Source organism: Miscanthus floridulus, chromosome 14 (genome assembly GCF_019320115.1).
Source record: "Miscanthus floridulus cultivar M001 chromosome 14, ASM1932011v1, whole genome shotgun sequence".
In the NCBI taxonomy this organism is placed as follows: Eukaryota; Viridiplantae; Streptophyta; class Magnoliopsida; order Poales; family Poaceae; genus Miscanthus; species Miscanthus floridulus.
In genome coordinates, this window is record NC_089593.1 from 12,951,673 (window position 1) to 12,971,824 (window position 20,152).

The following is a 20,152-nucleotide window of genomic DNA, read 5'->3' on the forward strand; positions in this document are numbered from 1 at the left end:
GATTGCCGCGGGAAGAAGAAGGGCGCGGCACATGTCGCGCAAGCTGAAGAGGAAGAAGGGGCACTCATGTACATCGCCGCGGACACTGAGGTATGCGCGTCGCCGGACTTGTGCTCTCATCCCACGTCGCCACCACATGCTGTTCCGCAGGCTCGCGTCCACCTCGTCGAACGAAAGGTTCTGCTCCATCTCAATGAGGAGGAGCAGGAGGTTGTGGGGCCTCGGCGCTGGGTGCTCGACACTGGCGCGATGAACCACATGACGGGGTCGCGTTCTGTCTTCGCCGAGCTGAACACCAACGTCGCCGGGACTGTCAAGTTCGGTGACGGTTCAGTTGTCGCCATCGAAGGAAAAGGCACCGTGCTGTTCGCCCTGAAGAACGGAGAACACCGGCGTCTCGATGGCGTCTACTTCATCCCGAGGCTCACCACCAACATTATCAGCCTCGGGCAGATGGATGAGGATGGCCTCAAGGTGGACATCGAGTCCGGCTTCCTGCGCCTCTATGATCTGCAGCGCAGGCTACTCGCCAAGGTGCAGCGATCGGCAAGTTGGCTCTACTACCTCGACATGAATGTCGTGGCGCCAGTCTGCCTCACTGCCAGAGCCGGTGACGTCGCTTGGCGCTGGCATGAGAGGTATGGGCATCTCAATTTCCAGGCGCTGAGGAAGCTGGGACGCGACGAACTCGTGCGCGGGCTGCCGGTGGTTGATCACGTTGATCAGGTCTGTGAGGACTGCGTGCTGGCCAAGCAAAAGCGCACGTCGTTCCCGCAGACCGCGAAGTTCAGAGCTGAGGAGCAGCTTGAACTCGTCCATGGTGATCTGTGCGGGCCGATCACGCCGCACACACCAGCCGGGAATGCCTATTTCCTGCTGCTGGTGGATGACATGAGCCGCTACATGTGGCTCACGCTTCTGCGCACTAAGGCGGACGCACCAGCGGCCATCATGGAGTTCCAAGCCCGTACCGAGCGTGAGACGGGCAAGAAACTCAAGGTCCTGCGAACTGACAATGGAGGCGAGTTTACCTCGGTCGAGTTCGCTTCTTACTGTGCAGGTGAGGGAGTCCAGCGCCACCTCTCGGCTCCTTACTCGCCGCACCAGAACGGCGTCGTAGAGCGCCGCAATCAGATGATTGCAGGCACGGCGCGGAGCATCCTGCGCGCACGTGGCGTGCCCGGACGTTTCTGGGGGGAGGCGGTCCACACTGCCGTGTATCTCCTTAACCGGGCACCGACGGCGGCGCTCGAAGGCAAGACCCCGTACCAGGCGTGGTACGGGAAGAAACCTCCAGTGCATTTTCTGAAGGTGTTCGGATGTGTCGCGTACATCAAGCGGCTGCGCCCACACGTCGTCAAGCTAGAAGACCGCGGCCAGAAGGTCGTCTTCATCGGCTACCAAAGCGGGTCCAAAGCGTATCGCTTCTACGACCCCGCGACGGAGCGCGTCCATGTCTCGCGAGACGCGGTCTTCGACGAGAGCACGCGCTGGGACTGGGGGAGTACATCTTCTGGATCCGATTCCGAGCCCTTCACCATCGAGGAGGAATACGAGCTTCCACTCCGAGCTGCTGGAACACCGTCGCCCAGCACGACGCGGGAAGCGTCCACGACGTCGTCCGCCACGCCGGAGTCACCCGCGGCCGTGGCGTTACTAGCATCTCCTGCGCCGGCTGGCACATCATCGCCGCGAACTCCGATCGTTCCCACGGGGACGCAGGCCGAGTTTGTCACTCCACTCAGCGACGACCCCAACCTCGACGCAGATGATGACGAGGACATGGTGCACCGGTACCGCAGGCTGGACAACATCATCGGCTCTGGAGCCGTTCCAGGCCTGGCGGACCGTGATAGAGTGGAGGCCGAGCTGCACTCGGTCAGTGTGGAGGAGCCACGGTCGGTGAAGGAGGCCGGAGGCGATCCAAACTGGATTGCCGCGATGGAGGAGGAGATGAACTCCATTCGGGAGAACGGGACCTGGTCCCTGGTGGAACTCCCGCGTGGCCACCGTGCCATTGGCCTCAAGTGGGTCTATAAGGTGAAGCGCGACGAGAACGGGAACGTGGCCAAATACAAGGCACGCCTCGTCGCCAAGGGTTATGTGCAGCGCCCTGGTATCGACTTTGAAGAAGTCTTCGCTCCTGTGGCTCGGTTGGAGTCGGTGCGACTGCTCCTCGCCATAGCAGCGCACTACGGCTGGGGCGTCCACCACATGGACGTCAAATCGGCATTCTTGAATGGTGATCTCTAGGAAGAGGTTTACGTTCAGCAACCGTCGGGGTTCGCCGAAGGCACGCACCAGCACAAGGTACTGCGCCTGCACAAGGCGCTGTATGGACTCCGGCAGGCGCCACGAGCGTGGAATCAGAAGCTCGACGCCTCGCTGTTGGCGCACGGCTTCACTCGCTGCATCAAAGAGCACGGGATGTACACCCGTGGAGGAGGAGCTGCACGCCTGATCGTAGGCGTGTACGTGGATGATCTAATCATCACAGGTGGCAACGCTGGAGCGGTGAACAAGTTCAAAGCTGAGATGATGAACACGTTCCGTATGAGTGACCTCGGGCTCCTCTCATACTACCTCGGTCTGGAGGTGACGCAGGGTGCGGGCGGCATCACCCTTCGGCAAGGAGCCTACGCCACTAAAATTCTTGAGAAGGCGGGGCTGGGCGCTTGCAAGCCGAGCGCCACTCCCATGGAGATGAAGCTCAAGCTGTTGAAGGAAGGAACGACACCGAGTGTTGACGCTACTGACTACCGCAGCCTCATCGGGAGCCTCAGGTACCTGTGCAACTCTAGACCTGACTTGGCCTACGCAGTTGGGTACTTGAGTCGATTCATGGAAGCACCTCGGGAGGAGCATCTTGCTGCCGTCAAGAGGGTGCTCCGCTATGTGGCAGGGACAGTACATTGGGGCTTGCACTACTGTCCCGGAAGAAGAACAGAAGGAGTCCCCAAGCTGGTTGGCTACTCTGACAGCGATCTCGCCGGAGACGTCAATGATCGGAAGAGCACTAGCGGGCTCATCTTCTTCCTTGCAGGTGGACCGGTTGCCTGGCAATCGGCCAAGCAGAAAGTGGTCGCGTTATCCTCATGTGAGGCGGAATACATTGCGGCCGCCGGAGCTGCGTGTGAAGCAGTTTGGCTAGCACGCTTGATGGCTGAGCTCGTCGGAGGAGCTGTCTTTGCGCCGAAGCTCAAGGTAGACAATAAGTCTGCCATCTCCCTGATGAAGAACCCGGTGCATCATGACCGGAGTAAGCACATCGACGTGAAATTTCACTTCATCCGGGAATGCTATGAAAAGAAGCTGATCGACGTCGAATTTGTTGGCACCGAACTGCAGCTGGGAGACATTCTCACGAAAGCTCTTGGGCGTGTTCGGTTTCAGGAACTTCGTGGCGAGATCGGCATGAAGAATTTAGTCTAGCAGCTCTAGGGCTTAGGAGGAGAATGTTTGAATAAGCCCTGAGCATCCTTTTTTAGCAAGTAGGAAATTGATTAGCCGGCTGTGCTAAGAATGGCATGCCCCAGATTGTTGGGATGGCAACAATTGCGCACGAGCATGCTGTGATTGTATCAGCATTTTGTATCCATATTTAGCTTGTAATTTTGCTTTATATAGAAATGAAACATCAAGAGAAAAGCTGTCGCTTGCAGCACCAAAAACATTTGCGTCCTCTGTGTTCGCGTGTGTCCACCCTCTCCCTATCGGAATTCTGTCACTGCCATGTCTCTGGACCACGGTGACCATGTTGAAAAGTTGCCATTCAACCGGGTGGAAATGTCCAACAAAATCAAGCAGCTCATAGAGGAGCTGCACTCTAACTGTACTCCTGTCTCTGACTTGCTCAAGATAGTGTCAGGCAGTAACCCTCAGCCACACATGCCTGCCTTCACTAAAAGGCCCCACACAAGCTCTCAAATCACACAGGAGAAGTTGTTTGGGAGGGATGCCATCTTTGAGAAAACTATAGAGGAGATTATCAGTGTGACACAGAGTGGTAAAACCTTGTCTGTTCTTCCTATAGTTGGCCCAGGGGGTATTGGAAAGACTACCTTCACCCAGCACTTAGTCAATGACCCAAGGATTAAAGAATGTTTTCATGATATTAATGTCTGGATATGTGTATCGACTAATTTTGACGTGCTTAATCTCACCAAAGAGATCCTGAGCTGCCTACCTGCAACTGATAATGAAGGAAATAAAATACCAAATGAAACTACTGCCAACTTAGACCAGCTTCAGAAATCCATCTCAGAGAGGTTGAAATCCAAAAGGTTTCTACTTGTCTTGGATGACATATGGGAATGTAGCAGTACTGAAGAGTGGGAAAAACTATTAGCTCCATTAAGAAAGGACGAGACCAGTGGCAACATGATTCTTGTCACAACTCGGTTCCCAAAAATTGTAGAAATGGTGACAAAAGGAACTAATCCAATTGACCTCCGTGGTTTGGATCCTGATGAGTTTTGGAAATTCTTCCAAATATGTGCATTTGGTAGGATCCAAGATGAGCATGGTGATCGAGAGTTAATTGGTATTGCAAAACAAATAGCAGATAAGTTAAAATGCTCCCCACTTGCAGCCAAAACAGTTGGTCGGTTATTGATCAAAAAACCCTTTCAGGAACATTGGATGAAAATTCTTGACAACAAAGAGTGGCTAGAAGAAAATCATGACAATGATATTATCCCAGCCTTGAAAATTAGCTATGACTACCTTCCCTTCCATCTGAAAAAATGCTTTTCATGTTTTTCCCTTTTCCCTGACGATTATAAGTTTGAGAAGCTTGAGATTATTTGTTTTTGGGATTCAATAGGCATCATAGACTGTACTAGGAAGAATAAAAAAACTGAGGACATAGGATCAGATTATTTGGATGAATTATTAGATAATGGTTTTCTTATAAAAGGAGATGATAATTTTTACGTAATGCATGATTTACTTCATGATCTTTCAAGGATCGTTTCATTAGAAGAATGTGCCTATATCAGTTGTTCTAGTTTTGACGCAAATGAAATCCCAAAAACTGTTCGTTACCTATCCATTTTCATGCATGATACTCATATTCAGAATTTTGATGAAGACATGGGTAAATTGGGTAAATTGAAGGAAAGGATAGACATTAAAAATTTGCGGAGTTTGATGATTTTTGGAGAATACAGAAGGTTACGCCTAGTCAATATTTTAAGGGATACATTTAAGGAAATAAGAGGTCTTCGTGTTCTATCTATATTCATGAACTCCCATAGTTCCTTGCCACACAACTTTTCAAACCTTGTCCATCTTCGGTACTTAAAACTTATTTCCCCTTATTACTCAAAAGTGTCTTTGCCAAACACAGTGTCTAGGTTTTATCACTTGAAATTTCTAGATGTTAACCGATGGGGAAGTGATTGTTCTCTGCCTAAGGACATTAGCCGTCTTGAAAATTTACGCCATTTTGTTGCTAAGAAAGATTTTCATTCCAATGTTCCTGAGGTGGGGAAAATGAAGTTTTTACAAGAAATGAAAGAATTCCATGTCAAGAAAGAGAGTTTTGGCTTTGAGCTAGGAGAGTTGGGGAAACTAGAAGAAGTTGGAGTGCTCAATATACATGGGCTTGAAAATGTTACAACCAGACAAGAAGCTAAAGAAGCCAAACTGATGGCAAAGAGAAATTTAGTTGAGTTGGGATTACTTTGGAATGAGAAGCAAGAGTCCACTGGAGATGATATCCTAGATAGTATCCAGCCACCCTCTAATATTAGAAGACTCTGCATTGTAAACCATGGTGGCTCCATTGGTCCTGGTTGGTTGTGCAGCAACAACTTATACATGAAAAACTTGGAGACCCTACATCTAGAGAGTGTGTCGTGGGCCAACCTTCCACCTATTGGGCAGATGTATCACTTAAGAAAGCTAAAGCTGAAAAACATTATTGGGTTATCTCAGATTGGACCTGACTTCTTCGGTGGCACCACAGAAAAAAGTTTCACACACTTGAAGGAAGTTGAGTTTTGTGATATGCCGGAACTTGTGGAGTGGGTTGGGGGAGCTAACTGTCATCTGTTCTCAAGGCTTGAAAAAATCAGCTGCACTGGTTGTCCCATGCTCACAACGCTGCTGATCTCGGGTTGGCCTATTTCTTCTACAGAAGACAACACCATATGGTTCCCTAGTCTTTGTGATCTTGACATTCATAGATGCCCGAAGTTGTACCTTCCTCCCTTGCCTCACACTTCGAAGGTATCCCGTATTAAGACGGAGTGCTTGACTTATGATCGTACTGGCTTGAACATTCGGAAGCCCTCTGAATTGGCCCTCCAAAATCTTGGTGACGTAAAAAGGTTGACAGCTCGGGATGCATTACTCTTGTCATTTATGGATCTCCAAAAGCTACACTCCCTAAGATATATAATGGTCGATGGATGTGAGGAAACATTTTTGAGAGGACTGGATGATGGTGTCGTGCTACACACAGTCCAATCTCTCGAACTCACACAATTTCCTCTTACCAGAAAATCTTTGTCAGATTTGTTCAAGTGTTTCCCAGCTCTTTCTCGTTTGGGTGTGCTGGCATCATCAGATGAGGATCATGAGGAAGTGGTACTGCAGTTTCCACCCTCCAGCTCGCTGAGAGATGTCCGCTTCCAATCGTGTAAGAATCTGATCCTGCCTATGGATGAAGAGGAAGGAGCAGGATTCTGGGGCCTCTTGTCGCTCAAGTCCGTGACCATAATCAATTGTGACAAGCTATCCTCTCGGTGGTCCATGGGAGGAGTTGCATCTCAGACTCAGAGCATCATCTACCCTCTCCCTCCGTGCCTCAAGGAACTCAACCTTGAAGGTGAGCAAAGCACGCTGCCGATGGCTCTGCTCGCAAATCTCACATCTCTTACCAGTCTAGAACTTGTTAATCGCAAGGATATCACAGCGGATGGGTTCGATCCCCTCATCACATCCAACCTCGAGCAACTGTGTGTGTTCAATTGGAGATATGGTGAGGCTGAGCCATACTCTGTAGCAGCAGATGTACTTGCAGCGGTGGGAAGAACGACCAAAACAATGCCCGCCGGTTCCTTCCAACTGGTGAGCCTTGAGGTGGACAGCATCTCTGCAGTGCTTGTTGCTCCCATCTGCAGCCGCCTCTCCGCTACCCTCCAGACGTTATACTTCAGGGATGATTGGCGGACAGAGAACTTCACGGAAGAGCAGGACGAGGCGCTTCAGCTCCTCACATCTCTTCAAACCCTGTGGTTCTTTCAATGCAGGGCTCTGCAGTCCCTCCCCCAAGGCTTGCATCGCCTTCCTTATCTCCAGCTATTATATATCTTGGGGGCTCAAAATATTAGATCGCTGCCCAAGGAGGGCCTCCCCGATTCACTGCGACTGCTGCACAAGGATGATTGCAGTCCCGAGATTTATGAGGAATGCCAGAAATTAAGGGGAACAAGGCCAGATATACTTGTACAGTGCCTTCTTTGCTGAGGCGGAAAGCTGAACCTCTGCTTCTGCATGCCTTTCACACCACGCTCAAATCTTCGGTGTACATCGATCTGCAGGTTAGTTCCAAATTAAAAGAAAACACCTTTTGCTCCTCTATTTACGATTTCATTAAGTGTGCAAACTGATTTTTTTATTTCTTTTGTAGACTGAATTTACGATCTATAATTTCAGCTCCTCACATCTCTCCAAAGCCTGTCGTTTGAAGACTGCAGGGCTCTGCTGGCCCTCCCTTCTCTCCAGGAATTACAAATCATTGCAATTCAAAATATGAGATCGCTGCCCATATCTGATTTATGAGGAATGCCAGAAATTAAAGGGAACAAGGCCAGATATACATACAATTGCCTTCCTTCACTCCTGACGCGGAAAGCTGAATCTCTGCTTCTCCCTGCCTTTCACGCACTCTAACTCTTCACTGTACATCGATCTGCAGGTTAGTTCCAAATAAAAAAAAACAGCTTATGCTCTTGGATTTGTGGTATCAATGACAGTGCAAACCGAACTGTTTTAGTTATTTTTTGCATATAGATATGACCCATTGCCATATGCTTCTGTGTTACAGTGGATCATATCATGTCCAACTATTTATTTCTTTATCCAACAAATTCAACCTCTCCTACAATTTCAGTTCCTGGATCATATCACTCTCTACCATTTTTCCTGAATATTGCATTATTGCACTGAATCTCATACCGTGAATTGGTACTTTTAGGAGGAAAAGAGAATTGTTTCAATGAATAAAGATCATGGTGCATATGCCTTGTTGATGATACTTTCTAGCAATTTTCCTCTTAAGGTACAATATTGCATCATTGCACCCTTCTTTAGTTTTATTTGAATCTCATGCCGTGAATTGGTACTTTTCAGAAGGAAAGAAAACTGGCTCAACAAAGACCATGTATTGTGGCATATCATGAATGGCTGCTGACTGTTTGGTTCCACCTTATTATATTAGACGCCCTAAATCATGACACGTAAGCTACTTTGGTGATCTGAATATCTGATATGCACAATCACCTTGTTTGTATCACAGCACTAGTAGTTGGCCCACAGCACAATGAGATGATATACTGGTTTTCCTTTGCAGGACTCTGCTTCATCATAATGTTACACATCGTTCAAAATCATAAATGAGCCAACCTTGGGTTCTGGCAAACTTTGGCAAGTAAAGCCAAGGGAATTCTTGACAAGGATGGCTTGGCGCCTACGTTTAAGAACTGAAGGAAAGAACAACCATGTAGCAACACGGTGCATCCAGAAAATATCAGGTGAGGCAGCAACTGTATCTGAAGATATTGACAGTCACAAATGAACCTTTTGTGTTTGGCATTGTCTCTCACTTCATTAATATTATTCCAGGCTTTCTTTCCTTGTAATTTCAGGCCCGTAACTCTTGTTAGTTCATTTGAAAACCACTGGAAGACTGGAGATGCGGCATCACTAGTCAGACCTTTGATGATTTGAAAACCACTGAGGCTCTTTCTGATTCTGTCAACCAGCTTAGTGGATGGAACAATAAAAAATGCATTGTAAGTAATGGGTTTTTACTTAACGCATTTGTTTTTGTTTCTTTATTTCTATAAGAGAAATTTTACGATGGTTGGAAAAAACATGGGTCATCCATTGGGTAAGATCGAACGGTGGAAAAATAGAAGGTACCCAACTGAAAGTACCTAGAGGTACCAAACATGTGGGGATAGTACCAAATTAGGTGGGGCTAGTACCAAAATATGTGGGATAAGATCTATTTTCTATTTTCTATTTTATTTTCGAATAAGGGTAAATCTACCATTTTAGTCCTTTTCTTCCTCCTCCATCTCTTGGACCATGGTCTTCTCTCACCCGTCGAAGCTATGACCATGGAAAGTGTCACGCGCGTGCTATCTCTCGCTGGATGGCCACGGCCACTGGCAGCCGCACCTGCCCGGTCGATTACGTGCTATTCCGAGCGCCTCCCGAGCCGATGCTGTCCTTGCTCCTCTTCCCTATGCAGCCGGCAGCAGAAGCTGCGCCACCGGGCGAGCAGGCCGCTGGCCGCCGTGCGCTTGGCCTGGCAGCAGCTGTGCCGTCGGGCCAGGCTGTCCTCAGCTGCACCATAGTAGTCGGTAACCGTCACAGGTGCCGTGATTAGTAGCAACATGAACACAAGCACCTCCTTTACTCATACATGGCGGCGGCGGCCCAAACACACTGGATGCCTGAGGTCTTCAGTGCAGGATCGATGGAGATGCCCAACTGAGCGGCGGCACCGGCGGGGGGTCGTGCCCTATTAAACTTGGGATGGCAGCGGGGTTATGTCAAGTTTGAGACGGACTCAACCTCAATTACTAACATACCCTCTGCAATATATTTCTCAATGAATTACTTAAAAAATAGAAAAAGATGAAAGAACCTAGAGGTATCAATGTACTTTCCCAACCATTGTAAAAAATCTATTTCTATAAATGGCATAACCCTGAGCTGTATTGTAAATTGGCTTCCTTTCTTTAACAGGAAGGGCTCACAATTGTGGATAATAAGAAATCCAGCATCATTGAGTTGAGGAAACAAAGAAAATTCAAATTAGAAGGAAACCTGCTAGTTTTCGGTATAAGGAAAGCATACAGATGTTTGTATTTTCTACTAAAAAAATATTTCTAGTTCCTTTGTTGATCTACTTGTTTCCGGTTCCTTTATTTTGCCAGTCTATTTATTTTTAGTTCCTTCACCCATCTACGGAGTTGTAGTGTAGCCGAGACTCGAGAATTGACAGGGTACCAGCTGAAGTTGCCTAATGTTTTCTTACGATCTGTAGCATTATCAAAACATAAGCATTGCTCCTCTGCCTGATTTGTTTAAAAAAAGCATCGTGACCATCAGAATAGCAGAGTAAGCTCTTTTCTGTGCTTACAATGAATTAGAAGAATTGTTTTTTTTTTCCTTAAAACATAAATTTTGTCTTTTCGGAAATTTTCGATGAATGCTTCAGATAAGTTATTCTTTTATAGTATCTACCAGCAATGATCCCTTTCTCTTTCCCCTATTAATGCTTTCAGGTTGCTAATGCAATGGCTGTTACAGAAAAACTTCTACTCCATGAACAAAAATCTGTTGAATCGATCCAGATTTTGCAAAGCAGAGATGTGCTCTCCTAGAAGTATAAAATAAGCTCTTGCTAGAAACAAAGCAGAAAGGGGACAAAACTGAAGATGATGACTTGGTAATCTTTTTTCTGGTCAAACTTGTTTGTTATCATGTTTAATGTCTTTTCGTGAATTACATACACCTTCATTTTCAATTCATCAAGAACATTCAATAGGTGATACTTCATCACCAAACTGATAAATGAATATTACTACATCTGAATCTTGCAATTAAATAAATTATATAAGTAGCTATTGGTGCTCATCATTTTTGAACACTTGCATAAGGGTTGAATTTTCAGTACTCTGCTTCTTTTGAAAATTGAGCATTACATAAATTTAGATTCATATGAAACTATATTATTATATGGCGATGAGAAGTTTGAGTCCAGTATCTCGTTTCATATTAGCTATAAACTGTTGGTACTGCAAGCTTGTTCTTAACAACATCTAAAGAGTATCACTACATCCATTAAACTATGGTATATAGTACATGGTGTTGTTCTTGTGAACCGATGAATATAACTTATTTTCTCCATGTTATACTGAAAGAGTCTCTCTAAACAATCCATTGCTGAAACAGATTTGCATGCAACTGGAGATATTGCTGGCCTATGAATCAAGGCTGGCACAGGAAAACTCAACATATGCCTGTGAAAACCGCTTCCTATATGAGATAGTAGATTTTCATCAATTCGCCACCCAGGACAATGACTTATTGGATGATGAGGGCACAGATGTTGGAATATGATCCGAATTCAAACATGGGTCTTGCGAGGACACTTGGAGGGCCCGCGGTTCAGGTTATGTGCTTAGTGGATTGGTTTTCGTATTGGACTGCAGTCTGTTCGTCCTATATATACATCTTGAAAGCCGCACAGAAAGAGCACAAGACTCATTGTGTATTCTCTGTGTTTTGTAAACTCTCATCATTATATAGTGAAGATCGCTGGTTGGCGCCCGTGGTTTTTTCCCGCAAGGGTTTTCCACGTAAAATTATGTGTCTTGTGTTCGATCTTTATTTGCATTATTTGCTAACAACAAAAGACGTATGACCAACATCACACTGGACTCTTCTTTGCTGAAAATGTGTTGCCGTGGTTGAAGAAAATTTAGCAGATGAACACCACCACCATGTCCCCTCCAGGCCTGAATCTCCTATGGTCAGCTTGTGTGGACAATCATCCCCCAAATCTAGCAATTTTCATAATGCCTCAAAGTCATATGCATCAGCATCCGACTTAGCTTCACGCTTGTGACTTTGCCATCTATGATGGGTTTTCAGCAAACATTTTTCAAAGAACCTTCTAAAGAGGTGTATCCTGTTCACGTGGTAAACTAAATCCACACACCTTACATGTCATAAACCATTGTTGAGCTGATAAGCAATTGGAGTCGTGTGATAAGCTTAATTGACCTCCTATTTGTCGTGATCTTCACAAATCAACAAGGTAATCACTAATCACCAGGGCTACATTATATTTGCATCATAGTGTAGCGAAAGGCGTGATTACCATTGTTCTGAAACAAAAGAAAATGCTGCATTAAACCCTGTGAATTCTTTTCAGTGGGCAGCATCTGCATGCTGCATGAGATCAAGCAAGCGACCGATTGGCCATGCTCCATCTACCATTTAGTTCGTTGGTGAGGAATTAATCACCAACCATGTTGGCTGGCAGACAGTGGCCAGAGGCCATACTCCAATTCATCAATGATAGGCAAAGGAGTCTGAAACTTTTTGATTCAGTCGAACCAGCGAGCACCCCCACGACCGCCGCCGCCACCCACCTGCTCGCCGGTGGCCTTGCCCCACATATCCGCCCCCCGCAGCGGCCTCCCGCGTGCCTACGCCTCCGCCACGCGCCCCTGCGCCTGGGCCGCTCGATGTGGTTCCGAGCGTCGGCGTCCGCGCACCCGCGCTTGTGCCTCGTCACTGCCATGCGTCCGCTCGCCCACGCCCACGCCCACGGTAGCGACTCTTCCCTCACCCCTTGCGCGGACGCGCGGACCCACGCGCTCGCGGTCGCTCCTAGATGCAACCCTGCATGCCTCTGGCCCGCCCCTGTGCGCTAGACCGTTAAGCAAGTATGAGGCCGGTCTGATTCCTCGTCACCGCTGCCCCTTCCTGGCGGTACCTTCGCTGGTGTTGAGCTCCCCTGCATGGCTCGACATGTTTGCTCCCCTGGTGCCCTCCTCGAACTTGAGCAGGATCCTGCTCTGGCAGAGTTAGTCAAGGACTGGAATTTCTCTCCGGGTAAGAGATTCGAAGCTGAAGTTCTTCATAAGTTCTCTTCATCGGTGCATCACCCATCCTCGTCTCCGGATGGCTCCTTCTTCATGCTTGTGGTTTTTCGAAGATACCTCTTTCGTTTGACTAAAGAGTCAGTTGCTATGGTTATTCATTGTTGCCTGTGTGGCTCTCCTGCTGGATTCCATGTTACCTATCTGCAAGATCAACATTTTCGCTTTTTTGTTGCCTCAAAGCATGTGGGTTTGTTGGTTCGTGCTCTCAAGAGGATTACCACTGATCACTTTGGCATCTACTTCCACATGTGGCGTGATGGGGTGAAAACTAGGAACTCCAATAGAAAAAATGGGAAAAAGAAGAGAAGGATAGCTGGTCGACTGTGATCAGGCGTAAAAACAAATGCAACATGTCTTCCAAAAGAGTTTTTTTTCCATAAAAAGCTCACTAAAGATTCTCCGATTCATAAATCTCGTCCTAATAGGGAGCTTTCTTTGGTGATCAAGATTGGTGGTATCTTCTGCCCTGTTATGAAAGACTCTTGCAAGGTTTTTGGGGAAGCTTCAATTTCTTCGGATGCTCCTGTCAAGCATGCCTGCTCCTGCTCTCCAACAGCTACACTAACCGATGTCCCAATCCACCTCAATCTTGATCATGCCGCCATGTCGACGAAATATGGTCGGCAGTCTACCTAGGGGTATGCCCAAGGTAGTAGATTATCGGCAGACAGATGCGCAAGCTACAAACAAGATGGTGACGCAAGACAGACACGAGGTTTTATCCAGGTTCGGCCGCCATGAGGGCGTAATACCTACGTCATGCGTCTGATTGTATTGCTGTATGTCAATGAGAGATGTTTTTGAGAGGGGTCCCCTGCCCGCCTTATATAGTCTGGGGGGCAGGGTTACAGATCCGGAAACTAATCCTAACCCGTTACAATTGCCATAGGTGGCCGGATAAGGATTCCTATTCTAACCGACCAGGATCTTGCTTGATCTCCAAGTCTGCCTTGATTCCTTGCGCGGGACTCCGAGCAAATTGGCCAGGCCGCGCGTCATCTTCTAGTGGGCCGGACCCCCTGGTCCGGGCCGGCCCAAGCCTAGCCGTAAGGGTATATGGGTTAATACCCCCACAGCTAGTCCCCGAGCACCATGTATTATGTTGCGACACGCCGTTCGATCTTCTTCGACTAATACGATCTGTCTTCATGTCATCTCTGACTGGCTGAAACATTGACCAAGCAAATGTGCTAGTATCCTGGTCAGCACAGAGAGCAGTAGACCACGATTATAGCCGAAGATTCCGGTTGTCTAAAGAATGCATGGTGCTCTGAACAAAAAAGAAAAAGATTTCTTTCCTGATCAAGTGTGTCCACTTGTATTTCTGAAAAGAAATGTAAGTGACTCTTTTACAGTAGCAGTTATGGCCAACAGTTAGAGCGTAGGGATCGATAAAATAAGCACATTCACCGCAAGGTGAAGTGTGCCCACTTAGTCCCCGAGCCTGGTAGTAGGTGACGTAGGCACGTGGTGCCAGGGTCTAAAAAGAATTCACAGTTAAGTTGAAAATCCAATCGTCGTACAATCGATACGAGATGCACCAACAGGTGCATCGTACCGATGTAGTCCCCGAGCTTGCTGGAAGGCGAGGTATCAGCCTTGTAGCAAGGTCTAAGTGAGAATTAATCAATGCCTCTCAACTGTATGTGAGTACAAATCACATGTAGCCGAGGAGAGCGGTCTCCGAGCAATGGTCGGAGAGTGGTCGGGGCAGTCCCCGATCGCAGCATGGGAAAAACAACGAATCCCCGAGAATAACCGTAGTCAGTGTAGTCCCCGAGCACGAGGGCGGTCGAGACAGTCCCCGAGCTCGATGGTGGTCTGGACAGTCCCCGAGCACGATGGTGGTCTGGATAGTCCTCGAGCACGATGGTGGTCTGGACAGTCCCCGAGCACGAGGGTGGTCTGGACAGTCCCCGAGCACAAAAAGTGTGGCAAAAAACATTTTGCCACTTGTACTATTATGCCACTTTTACTATTATTTTTTGTATTTGCTTATGTATTTGCTCTGACAAGTCCGGTCTGACACGTCTGGTCAAAAAAGTAGACGGGTATAGCACGTCATTTTGCCTTTTGTCTTGTCAAGCAAATAGTTGCGTGGCACCTGTCAGTAGGTGCGTCAGCGTGGGCCCTCCCACACTGGCAACGAAGAGGCGCATATATTGGCATAGATCTCGAGGCTGTGAAAACAACCGTCTGCGGCGCGTGCGCATGTCTCCCAAGAATTCTGGGCAGACGAAACGGCATAACTCTTGGGTTAAATACGGTATATGATAGGTCAGTTACTATTTACTGAACCCCATTGCCATTCGCAACTGCAGCTTTCTTCTTCCTCTCGCCAACCCTAATACATCCGAAATCACCACCAATCAATCCGCCGCCATTTCCCCGTTCACCAGCAAGACCGGAGTCATGGCAAAAAGTGATGCGCAGAAGAAAGCAGGGGTCATGGCGAAGGAGTGGTGGAAATCGAAAAGCAACGAGCAGACCATTGAAGACCTCGTCACCATGGGAGTACTCCACAATAAGGAGCTCGCAGGATGGCATGCGCCGGAGGGCGAGGGGTACCCCGATCCACAACTAGGTGAGATCGTGGTGTTCGAGGATTTCTTTAAACGGGGATTTGGGGTTCCAGTACATCCGTTTCTTCAGGGGCTCTGTCTTTACTATGAGATTGGGATTTGCAATCTGCATCCCAACTCGATCCTCCTTGTCGCCACTTTTATACATCTCTGCGAAGCATATGGCGGCTTCCAGCCCCATTTCGATTTTTCCGCCATCTTTTCTATCTGTGGAAGAAAGGAAGCGGTGGTTCGAAGATAGCCGGGGGTGTGTATCTCAACCTCCATGACGGCATGAAAGCCTAGTACCTGCACTGCCCATGGAACACGTCGCTCGACGACTGGTACAAGAAATGGTTCTACATCCGTGAAGAGCCGAACACGATCACGCTGTGCGATGTGGGCTACATTCCGGAGAAGAAGACAAGCTGGTCGGAGAAGCCCGAGCACCCGGAACAGATTCCAGAAATATTTGGAATGATCCCGTGGAAAAAACTGGATGGTCCGAGCGTGGTCGGGAGCTTCATCAGCCGACGGATCCAGCCCTACCAGAGGAGGGTGCATCCTGGCTATGAGTATCAAGGGAGCGCGGACCCGATGAGGACGAGGCAGGGGGCGCTTGACAAAATCGAAGTCAAGGCCAGAATTGGTGAGCTATTTAACTTAGCCGGTCCAAATTATGCCAGATTGAGCGACATCGAGCATGCTTTCAAGCTTGCCCGACCTCCCCCAAAGGTAACTCGTCTTGCCTTGTACCCGTAGTCTTATATTGTGGTAGGATAAGTGGAAACTTACTGTGTTCACTCCCTTTTGTTACCCAGGTTAATGGTCGGGATAGAGCGACAGTGTTTGTGTCACCACCCCCTGGAGTAGAGTGGCCACAAGGAGCTGATCCCACCACCCAGACCAGCATCGAGATCGAGGACGAGGACATCGACTGGGTGGTGCTCGAAGCTGGAGAGGAGGCAGCGGCCAAAGCCGCTGGTAAGGGGTCGGCTGCCCCCAAACAGTTGAAGAAGAGATCAGTAACCACCCTGCTCACCGGGGGGGCGCTAAATATCAATGAGCCCGAGGGGGACCCAGAGGAGAACCCTGTCGGCAAGCGTCGGTAGGTGATTTTTGCCTAGTCGGACGATGACGCAGAGGAGGGAGAGCATGCAGACACCTTTCGACTTGTCCCTCGAAAAAGGAGGAAGCAACTGGAGTCGATGGATCAAGGTGGCTCCTCCACGCCCGTGGGACCTACATCACCGATGGCGGTGAAGGATGCAGCCGGGTCGACTTTGGGAGTACCTGGGCAAGGAACGCGACCGGCGACAGGAGTGACAAATGAACCGAGCACGCCACCGACCACTGCAGCACGAAGGACAAGCGGCGGAGGGGTCGAGCCCCAAGGCCCAGCGATAGTGCTGGATGTAGAGGGAGACCAGGAGTCACCCGCATAGCACGTGGAGCAAGTACGACCGAAGAGACGCGCCTTCTCCACATCATTCCGTGGTTCCAATATGTAAGTATTTGTAACCTTGATATAATTTAGCAATTTGCATTTAATATGATTGCTTTCTGAACTTATCTCGGATGTACTAGCTCGGCGTCCACAGAAAGTCCAGACCAGCTAGCCGGAAGTGGCATGGCATCGCCAATAAGTACAGAGCAGACTACCCTGCAGCCGACCACCAAGGAAGTCAGAGTAGAAGATCCGTCGGTGCCCCAGCAAGTGAGCAGTCAGACAACAGTCCCCGAGCAGGTGGTCGAGGGACCAGCCGAGCCGGGCATGAGTGCTCCAAGTGTTAAACCTGCTGAGGGCAACACCTCAGCGTCGAGGGTAACAGAGCAGACCGAGGAGCAGCGGCCGGAGGCGAGAGCACAGACCACATTTACCGACGCTGCAGCTCGTGGGAAGGCTGTGATGATCACAGATGCTGCTAACGCTGGGCCAGCACCAGGACCTGAAGAAGAGCCTGAAGAGGACGAGGTGGAGGAGGTCCTGGGCCATCCGCAAGACAAGCGACAACATGTTTATGTGTCGCGTTGGCGGAACGACCAATGGGTTGTCCATGAGGAAATCCCGGAGGTCAAAGAAACCAAGAAAGTTGAACGGGCGGTGAAGCGGCTTGTTACGGAGGTGCAGGTAGGCTTCGCTTCACCTGTTGGTCTTGCTGTCTAGTCGTAGTTATCTTACTTAGCTATCTGCACACAGGACTTAATGAAGACCGCAAAGTACCGCAAGAAATGCTTCGACCAGATCGAGGGGATCGCTGCAAGTAACAAGGAGCTGACAGCGGAGGTGGACCGCTTGCGCCAGCGACTTGAAGCCGCCAATCATGAAAAGATGGTGCAAGAGTCCCAGAACCAGAACCTGGTCATCTAGCTCAGTAATAAAGAGCGGGAAAGAACAAGTAAGTAGCCATTTTATCATACTGACTACTGACAAGTGCTGTTGTGTTGTTGGTAGTAACAGCCGTAGTGCAGGCTTAGAAGCTGAAGTGATCCGTCTCCGAGAAGAGAACAGTCGTGCGGTCGTGGAGTGTGATCGCCTAAACGAGGACAACAAAAAACTGATGCAAGACCAGTCGCAGCTCCGGGACCACACGACCAAGATGACAGAGGAGCTAAAAAGTAAGTTGTCCAAACGCCTTTGCTCATTTTTGTTGCCTACCGTAGTTTGGCGTGGTCTGACGTTTTAATAGCGTGTGCGGTTTGCAGTTATAAAAGTCAATGCAAAGAAGCATCTGGAGGCCATGATGAAAGACCGTGACGGCTGGAGGCGCAATGCCAAGAGATCACCAAGGACCGTGACACCTAGAAAAGCCGGTGCTAGGAGGTGGCAAAGGGCATTTTGCCGGTCCTTAACCTTATCGATCCGGCGCTAGTAGAAGATGTGCCAAGGACGCCGCAGCTGGGATTGATCGAGAGATGCCAAAAGGCATGGGGATGGTTCCAGGAGTTCGTGAAGGAGGCAGGAGAGTATGCAGGCGCACATGTGCTGAGCATGGTACGTGCTCACTACCCCCTGATCGATCTCAAGCGCCTGGAGGCTGGATACCCGAAGGAGGTAGATCCAGACAAGGCCGAGGAGCTACGGATGACCCAACTGGACTTGTCGGCGAAAATAATTGGTGACATTAACCTGTGTGGAGGTGCGACACCACCCGTACAAGGAACGCCGTCAACAAGTCAGCTGGGAGCGCCTTTATTTTCAAGCCAATCGGCGAAGCCTGCGGTCTCGACTAGCCAGGCGTCGGCGGGGCCATCTTCTTCAGCTCGATCAATGCTAGAGTCCCCAAGACCCGAGCATGATGTCGGGCCCAGCGAGCAGCAGGTGCCGCGTGCCCTGACCAGCCATTAGTGTAGGCTATAGCTGTAGAAGAAGATGTAGTTGTGTTATTGTAAACTTGGACCTTTTCAGGCAAGCTTGTAATAATGTAACTGTATATCAACATGAGCTTGTTTGTTTTGTAGAAAACGTGTTTAAGCTCGGATATCGTGCTGATGTAACTAAGTTAGAACGTGTTGGCGTTCTGTTTAGTTGTACCAGCTTAGTCGACACGTCATCCTGAAAGGTTTGTATGGCCCTGGTTTGTCTTGCGGTCGGAGTGTGAGGTGCGTAGCTTGTGCACACGTAGAAACACACAAGTCAAACCAGAGAGCACCTGCCGATCACCCGTAGCGTAGAGAGCGGATCCCATGCACGCGTTGGGAGGAACCGGAGACAGGGCCTGCTCCGAAAACCCAAGAAGGAATGGTGGTCGGTTTTAACTGGTAGAGTTAGACTAACAATAGACTTCGAAATGACACATTAGAGTGGTCGGAGAAATCATAATAGCTTTATTGAAATAAATCAATAGTACAAGAGGAGTACATATCTTAGTAGCTAAGCATAGAAACGCCTAAGCTTGTCGATGTGCCAGGAATTGGGTACGTCTGTGCCGTCTAGGTGAGCTAACCTGTAAGATGTAGGGCGTGTAACCTCCTTAATCATGAAGGGTCCTTCCCATGGGGTTGCGAGTTTGTGGACACCATCCTGATTCGTCTTCCACTTTAGGACTAGGTCCCCGACCATGAAGAACCGCTCCTTGATGTTCTTGTTGTAGTACCTGCGCAAAACATCAAGGTATTTGGCTGTACGTACGCAAGAATTGAGCCGCTTCTCTTCTACACTATTCACTTCTAGCTCCCGTACTTCATTGGCCTTGTCTTCGTCGAAGTTCTCTACCCATGCCGATCTGAAGGCTATATCTGCTGGGAGCACTGTCTCAGCGCCATAAACCATAAAGTATGGTGATACGCCGGTATTGCGACTGGGCTAGGTTCTGAGACCCCAGACCATGGCTGGTAACTATTTGAGCCATCTTCCAGGAGCTTTGTCATTCTCTCTATACATCCTTTTCTTGAGTGCGTCTAGGATCATACCATTTGCCCGCTCAACCTGTCCATTAGCTCTAGGGTGTGCCACCGAGACGTATTTTACTACTATGCTCCTTTCATCGTAGAAGTCCCAAAAAGCGTTCCCGGTGAACTGAGTACCCAGATCAGTGATAATGCTGTTGGGTATGCCAAAGCGGTGGATGACCTGGTCGATGAACGCGACAGCCTTTTCTGAAGATGCCTTGACCAGGGGCATGTACTCTATCCACTTGGAGAATTTATCGATAAGCACAAAGACGCATG

General features: G+C 48.7%; 1 long non-coding RNA gene across 1 annotated transcript; it reads left to right on the forward strand.

The window, feature by feature from the left end:
- Nucleotides 1–7,877: 7,877 nt before the first annotated feature.
- Nucleotides 7,878–9,242, forward strand: LOC136504386 (uncharacterized). Its single transcript, XR_010770868.1, has 4 exons — nucleotides 7,878–7,927; nucleotides 8,362–8,468; nucleotides 8,582–8,762; nucleotides 8,854–9,242. It is a non-coding gene; the product is annotated as an uncharacterized lncRNA (long non-coding RNA).
- Nucleotides 9,243–20,152: the final 10,910 nt, after the last annotated feature.